General features: G+C 49.6%; 1 long non-coding RNA gene across 2 annotated transcripts; it reads left to right on the forward strand.

Annotated features, from left to right (window-relative positions):
- The first annotated feature begins 13 nt into the window (after nt 1-13).
- Nucleotides 14-3407, forward strand: LOC144326948 (uncharacterized). 2 transcript variants are annotated; one of them, XR_013391867.1, is made up of 2 exons: nt 14-607; nt 1673-3407. It is a non-coding gene; the product is annotated as an uncharacterized LOC144326948 (long non-coding RNA). The 2 variants fall into 2 exon arrangements; XR_013391866.1 differs by having other exon boundaries at nt 87-1574.
- Nucleotides 3408-6380: the final 2973 nt, after the last annotated feature.

A 6380-nucleotide genomic window follows, 5' to 3' on the forward strand; every position in this document is an offset into this window, starting at 1 on the left:
CCGCCGTTGGCAGCTGGGGCGGAACCGGAGAGGCTCAGCCCCGCCCGCGAGGCACCGAGACGCTCTAGGACGAGCGAGGGGGCGTCAGGCGAGCGCTTATGACTGTATATGGCGAAGGGGATCGCTCGTGGGTGGGGTCGGTGCTTCACTCCTGGGGCGGCGGGGGGGACAGAAACCGAGGAGGTTCAGGGCCACCTGGGAGGCATGCCAGCTGCCTTGCTTTCTAAGCGTGTGGGCCGCTCGGTGGAAGTGAACTCTGCACATGCTCATGGTCACGTTTCTCTATGACTTGTCCTACACGTGTTGAAAAGGTATTCCAGGAATTCTCAGTTTTCCGGGCCGTTCCAGCTCCACACCGAGACGCAGCATACACGCCGAAGACTGTAGTGGTGTGTGTGACAACAAACAGCCGACTTTCTTAACAGGGGAAGAAGATTTATTAAACTGGATTGATGCGAAATGAAAGGGGGCGCTATGAGGGAACAGATGTTTCAGCACCCGGCGCTGCAGGACCACAAGCCCCCGCCGGGGGACAGCAGTGTGCCTTCATTTGAGGCTGCTACCGTAGAGGAAACGACATGGGCGATGCCAGCTATGCAAAGCTTGTGTATGTTTGTGTGTGTGTGTCTGTGATTCGAAGGAATAACTTTCATGCCTACTGCTGCCAAGGAGTTTCATTTTATATGGGCAAGAAGAAGGCGGAAGAACATTGCCTGTTTCATATCCCAGCTGCTGAGGCTGAATCGAGCGTGTTGCAGTCTAAGGAAAAGGACTCAAATCCTATCTTACTCTTTATTCACTCTCCTTGCCTTGTCTATTTCTTAGCCCTTGGTGGTCCACACAATGCTGCTAGGTAGCATTTATTTACCTGTGGTTCCAAAAGCCACACTCTTTCTGCTCTATAGTTTTGTTTTTAAAGATTCCCTCTTTGACATCCAAACTTATTTGCTGATCTACTCAGTCACAAACCACAACTGTGGTGTACAGAGAGCACAGGGCTACTGTTTTACTGGAGAGTAAGTCCCATTGAAAGGGACGCGGGTGGCACTGTGGGTTAAACCACAGAGCCTAGGATTTGCCAATCAGAAGGCCGGCAATTCAAATCCCTGCGACGGGGTGAGCTCCCGTTGCTCGGTCCCTGCTCCTGCCAACCTAGCAGTTCAAAAGCACGTCAAAGTGCAAATAGATAAATAGGTACCGCTCCGGCGGGAAGGTAAACGGCGTTTTCATGCGCTGCTCTGGTTCGCCAGAAGCGGCTTAGTCATGCTGGCCACATGACCCGGAAGCTGTACGCCGGCTCCCTTGGCCAATAAAGCGAGATGAGCGCCGCAACCTCAGAGTCGGTCACGACTGGATCTAATGGTCAGGGGCCCCTTTACTAAGTCCCATTGAACTGGGTTGGACTAATTCCTGCATAGGATTAGCCAACACAGCCCATCAAACACCACAAAGTACCGCAGAACAAAAACTAACCAAATGGGTCGGGGGACTTTTATCAGCCTGGGGGCCACATTCTCTCACGGACAAATTTCTTGGGACCACTTGCATTGCTGAGAGGGGCCAGAGGCAAGTAGGTAAGGTTATGGGTGTGATTCTTTGCCTTTGTACAGTAAGCCACATTCTAGGCATGCCAAAGGCAGAGATTTATATACACATATCTCTCTCCATCTAGGCAAGCAAGGGCCATTTTTACAGTTCAAGAGCACTTTCCAGCCAGGCAAAACCTTTTGAAGAGAGTGTGGAGGAGGGGCATGGCTTGGGGACAGTTCAGACGACGGATAAAGGGCCACATTTGACCTCCAGGCCTAAGGTTCTCCCACCTGACCCAGACAGACTTGCCAGCTATCAGGAAATCCTCACATTTTAGGTAAGTCCTGGGTTTGGAGCTTGTTTGGTGTTTTAAGTTCTTATTTAAGGGAAACCATCTTGGGTGAGTGAAACATTTATTTGTTACATGTGCATATCACCTTTCCAAGGCGCATAGCACTGTGTTTTTATCCTAAAGCAGCCCTGTGAGGTAGGATAGGCTGAAAGATTGCCGTTCTCTTATGGCCACCCAGTTTGCTTCATCATTAAGTAGCAATGAGACTTTTTGCTTCTCACACCCCAGCCCAACACTCCTGCCTATTGTGCCACACTAGCTGCCGAGGAGCATTTGGCAAATGTATGCCTCCTCAACAGGAGCCTTGTGTTTTATTCTCTCACATCCCCCGCCTCATGCAACCGCGGAGATGAAAAACAAACTCCATGTGGGAAAGTTCCCAGCCGGGTTATTTTGGCTGCCTTGGGTGGAAACGTGTTATCGGCCTATGTGACTCAGGAGCAACTCAGACACCGTCTGCTCCCAGCTTCCCTTCCTGGGATGGCCTGGTATTAACCCATCCAGGGCTAGCAGGAGGTCAGTTCTGCTTCAACAAGCTTGCCCTGAGGCTGTAAGGAAGGAACATGGGCTGTTTTTGTCCATGTCGTGCTTCGGCTGGTTTGGGGTGGCTTTCAGTCTTGAGCACCACCACTGCTCTCTGAGAGTTGATGTAGTAGACTGGCAAGGAGGAGTGTGAACTGTGACCCAGAGCCTGTGTGCTGGTTAGTGTGTTGGACTAAGACTTGGTAGACCGAGGTTCTTCAAATCCCCACTCAGCCATGAAGCTCACTAGGTGAGCTTGGATCAATCATGGATCCTCAGCTTAACCTACCTCACAGGGTTGTTGTGAGGATAAAATGGAGTGCGAGAACCATGTACTTACTCCACGTTGAGCTCCTCAGAGGAAAAAAATGTGGGATTGAAATGTAATAAATTAATTAATCCCCAGTTCGAATCCCTCCTCAGTCACAAACCAGGGCCTCAGCAGCTTCTTGATCCCATTCCTCAACCCCATTCTTTGTATTTCTTTACAGCATTCAACCCCAACAGGATTGCCACCAGCTTTTTTTTTTTTTTAATTCTCAGTCTAATTTGTTTTTATATGACATTTAGTTGTTTTTTTAATTCTAAGTTTAATTTGTTTTTATATGGCATTTTTAATATGGCATTTATCTTTGGGCCTTTCCCCACCCCCCTGTAGAACTGGCAATTCTCTGTCTTCCTCCCTCCCTTTCCTAACCACACTGTAATACTCCTTACTGTTCAGGCAAGTCTTGGCATCCTTCAGGGCTTTATGTTGACAAGGAAATCTGCCCAAATCCACAAATGGAGTGTCTAGAGTGGGACTTTCTGGCAGGGATTTCCTTGTACGCAAGGGAGATGAAACTTGCACAGCATGCCTTATTCAGCCTTGCAAATTCTAGTCAACTAAAATTATTAATCCGTAACATTATTTTTTTTTACTTGCCCACCTGGCCAGAGAGTTACTGGATTAGTGATTTGTGGTGTAAAAGAAACAAGTGCTATAAACATCCCTTGCTAGTTGCCTGGAAGCATTTTTTACCGCAAGCAACCAGGTGAATGAGTATTTACAAGCGAGCACAGAATCGTATTATTACTGCCCCTCCTCAGACATTCTCACACACCTTCTGTGCATGTTCACTTGCGCACACACTTTTGCTCTCATCTTTCTTCAGACACCATGTAAACAAATATGCTTTGTTACAGCTCTGAGGATGCTCATGTTTTATAGCATGTTATAGACAGTACATACACAGATGCACTTTCCCACATACTACCCAAAGACAAGACCTTCCACATTCTGCATCAGTTGCTTGCAATGCACCACCACTCTTTGCACATTTGCAGAACATAAAAGCAACACTGTTTTCAGCCAAACATGCACTGTGCTAAACATACGCTGTGCCATGCTTTACACTGAGTGTTCCTCACCCCCCCAAACACACCCACAGGATGTAGTTAGTATACCCCTACATACTCACACCTACCCTCTGCAGGCTTTGACAATTCACCCTATCACAAACCCCACACCACGTATATCACCCTCTCTGTGCATATATACACACACCCTGTCTCTGGCGTGCGGTTCCTTGGCAGCTGTTCTGCTCTAGGCACGTCCTAGTTGGAGAAGCCGCCCACACTTAAAAACAGATGATTTCACAGAAAAGCAAACAGGGGAGGCACAACAGGGGAGGAAGAATATTTAGGAATGGGAGTCAGAGGTCAGGAAAAGGGTCCTTAGCTGTCATTGTTTAGATACTTTGGCTGCTTTGAAGCAATCTCTCTGGTTGTGGAGAATGGGAAAACAAGAGAAGAGGTTGGATGTCTTAGAATATATTTATATAGCAATTCATTGCTTAGAACTGGTGTACAATTGCCTCTGAAGTGTGGTGCATTACCCATTCGGACAGAACGGAACAACACCCAGCTCTGGAACAGGAAGTGATTAATTCCATGAAGAGCAGCCAGGGAATTTTAGGGAGCAGGAAGAGCAGAAAACGGCTGTCTGGGCAATGAGCCAGAATTCTGGGGCTTGTACCCCAGCTCCCAGCCAATGTGTTTGGGCTTGGGGGTTACATGACTTTTGAGAAGCAGGATACTCCACTCTCTTTGTGCCACAGTAGGATGCTAGGGTGAGGGCTGGTTCTAAGTGGACATAGGCACCCACAGCCCAAGATCTCCCCCAAATCCACTCTCTTTTCTGTGCCCACTGCTTGAGCCTCAGAAGTCTGCAGCCAGCCCTGGCTCCTTACAAAACTGCCTCTCAAGCATCCCTCCCTCTCTCCCAACCAACTCAAGGCGTCATCTGTTCCGTCTGGTCTCTGCTTAGCGGTGGTATTCCAGCAGCTGGCAAAGCTGTAAACAGGCAGGTAGACAAGCCAACACCCCGGTGCTGAAGCCAAGTTGCTCCTACCTGGTCATTAACTCCCAGTTTGCTAATGACCTTTAATAGCTGCTAATTACAGCCTGGGCAAGGGAGGGACACAGCCAGGTGCCAGTGTCCAGATCAGAGAGATCCAGAGCATGTTTAGGGGCGAGGGATGCTGTAGGGCCGGAGAGGGTGGGAAGGGAAGAAGCAGACCCAAAGGAGAAAGAGAGAGGTGGAGAATGTGTGAGTTGGGGAAGGGCTGTACCTCAGTGGTAGAAGGTCCCAGTTTCAATCCCCATCATCTCCAGGTAGGGCAGGGAGAAGTCCCTCTCTGAAGGCCTGGAAAGCTGCCTGTCAGCATAGTATTGAGCTGGATGGAGCAATGGTCTAACCTGGTATGAGGCAGCTTCCTATCTTTTTATGTCCCTTGGTGGTCTGACTTTGGAAGCAGCTGTCCCAGGAGGACACAGCTGAATGAACCTAGCACAGCAAGGCCTCTGCTTTAGTCTCCAGTTGGGATTTCCCAGCTGGCAGTGAGGGGCAGAGAGAGTCAATTTGGGGCTGTCCCCAAGGTCAGAACAGGGAACTACATAAATGATCCAGCAATAAAGTCACCCACCCCATTTCTGGACCATTTGATGCCCCTGTTTAGGCTGGGATCTGCATAGGGCAGGATCTTGTAGTCTGAGATTAGCAGGTGTTGGGGGAAGGGATTGAGGCAATGAGGCATGGACTACTTTCCCTTATTTTGAACTGGGTTGTTATTCTGTCAGACTGTCATACCTACTTTTGGAGCACATCTAGGATGCACTTTTATCTGTTTATTGCATTTATATCCCACTGTTTTTCCTCCCCCCAGGAGCTGAAGGTGACGTACATGGTTCTCCCTTGCCTCATTTACACCTCACAACAATCCTGTGAGGTAGGTTAGGCTAAGAGGCAGGGACTGACCCAAAGACCCCCCATTGAGCTTCATGGCTGAGTGGGGATTTGTACTCTGGTCTCCCAAGTCCTAGTCCGACACTGGCTCCAACCACTATACTACACATGGGTGAGGATGAGATGGAGATGTCTTCCCGAATTGCTCCTTCCTTAGAGCCAAGAAATCCATAACTGCTTGGCCGCTGTGAAGTGGGAGAGCATTCGCAGTGAAATTAGTTGCAGCCAAGAGACAGTAAAATATGTCTTTGGGCGGTCCAAAAAACAAGAGTGCTTGGACTGGGATCAAAACTCTTCCACGCATCTCTCTCCGCCGCCTCCTCCTCCTCCTCACCCAGCAGATGTTCTCACCAGAGACCCCTCTCCCACCCTTGCCAATGCCCACTTCAGAGCAGCCACGGCTCTGACCCCGGCTAGCATACAGAGCCTTTCCCGGCAGGCAAGTGGCTGAGCCCAGGGCCCTGCTGGGAAGGGAAGTCTGCTCTCTGTGACTCATGCACTGGGCGAGGCAATCCCCCCTCCCTTCGTGACCGCAGCCACCACCAGGCTGTAGTCCAGATAGCAGCGGGGAGGAGGGAGGTGAAACACAGCACGCATGCACGCACGCACACACAAGAGAGCTCAACTCCTCTTCCCTCCTTCTCTCTGTATACTTGGATGGCTCCCCTAGACTCCCCATGTGTTGCAGGC

Source organism: Podarcis muralis, chromosome 2 (assembly GCF_964188315.1).
Source record: "Podarcis muralis chromosome 2, rPodMur119.hap1.1, whole genome shotgun sequence".
NCBI classification, from domain to species: domain Eukaryota; kingdom Metazoa; phylum Chordata; class Lepidosauria; order Squamata; family Lacertidae; genus Podarcis; species Podarcis muralis.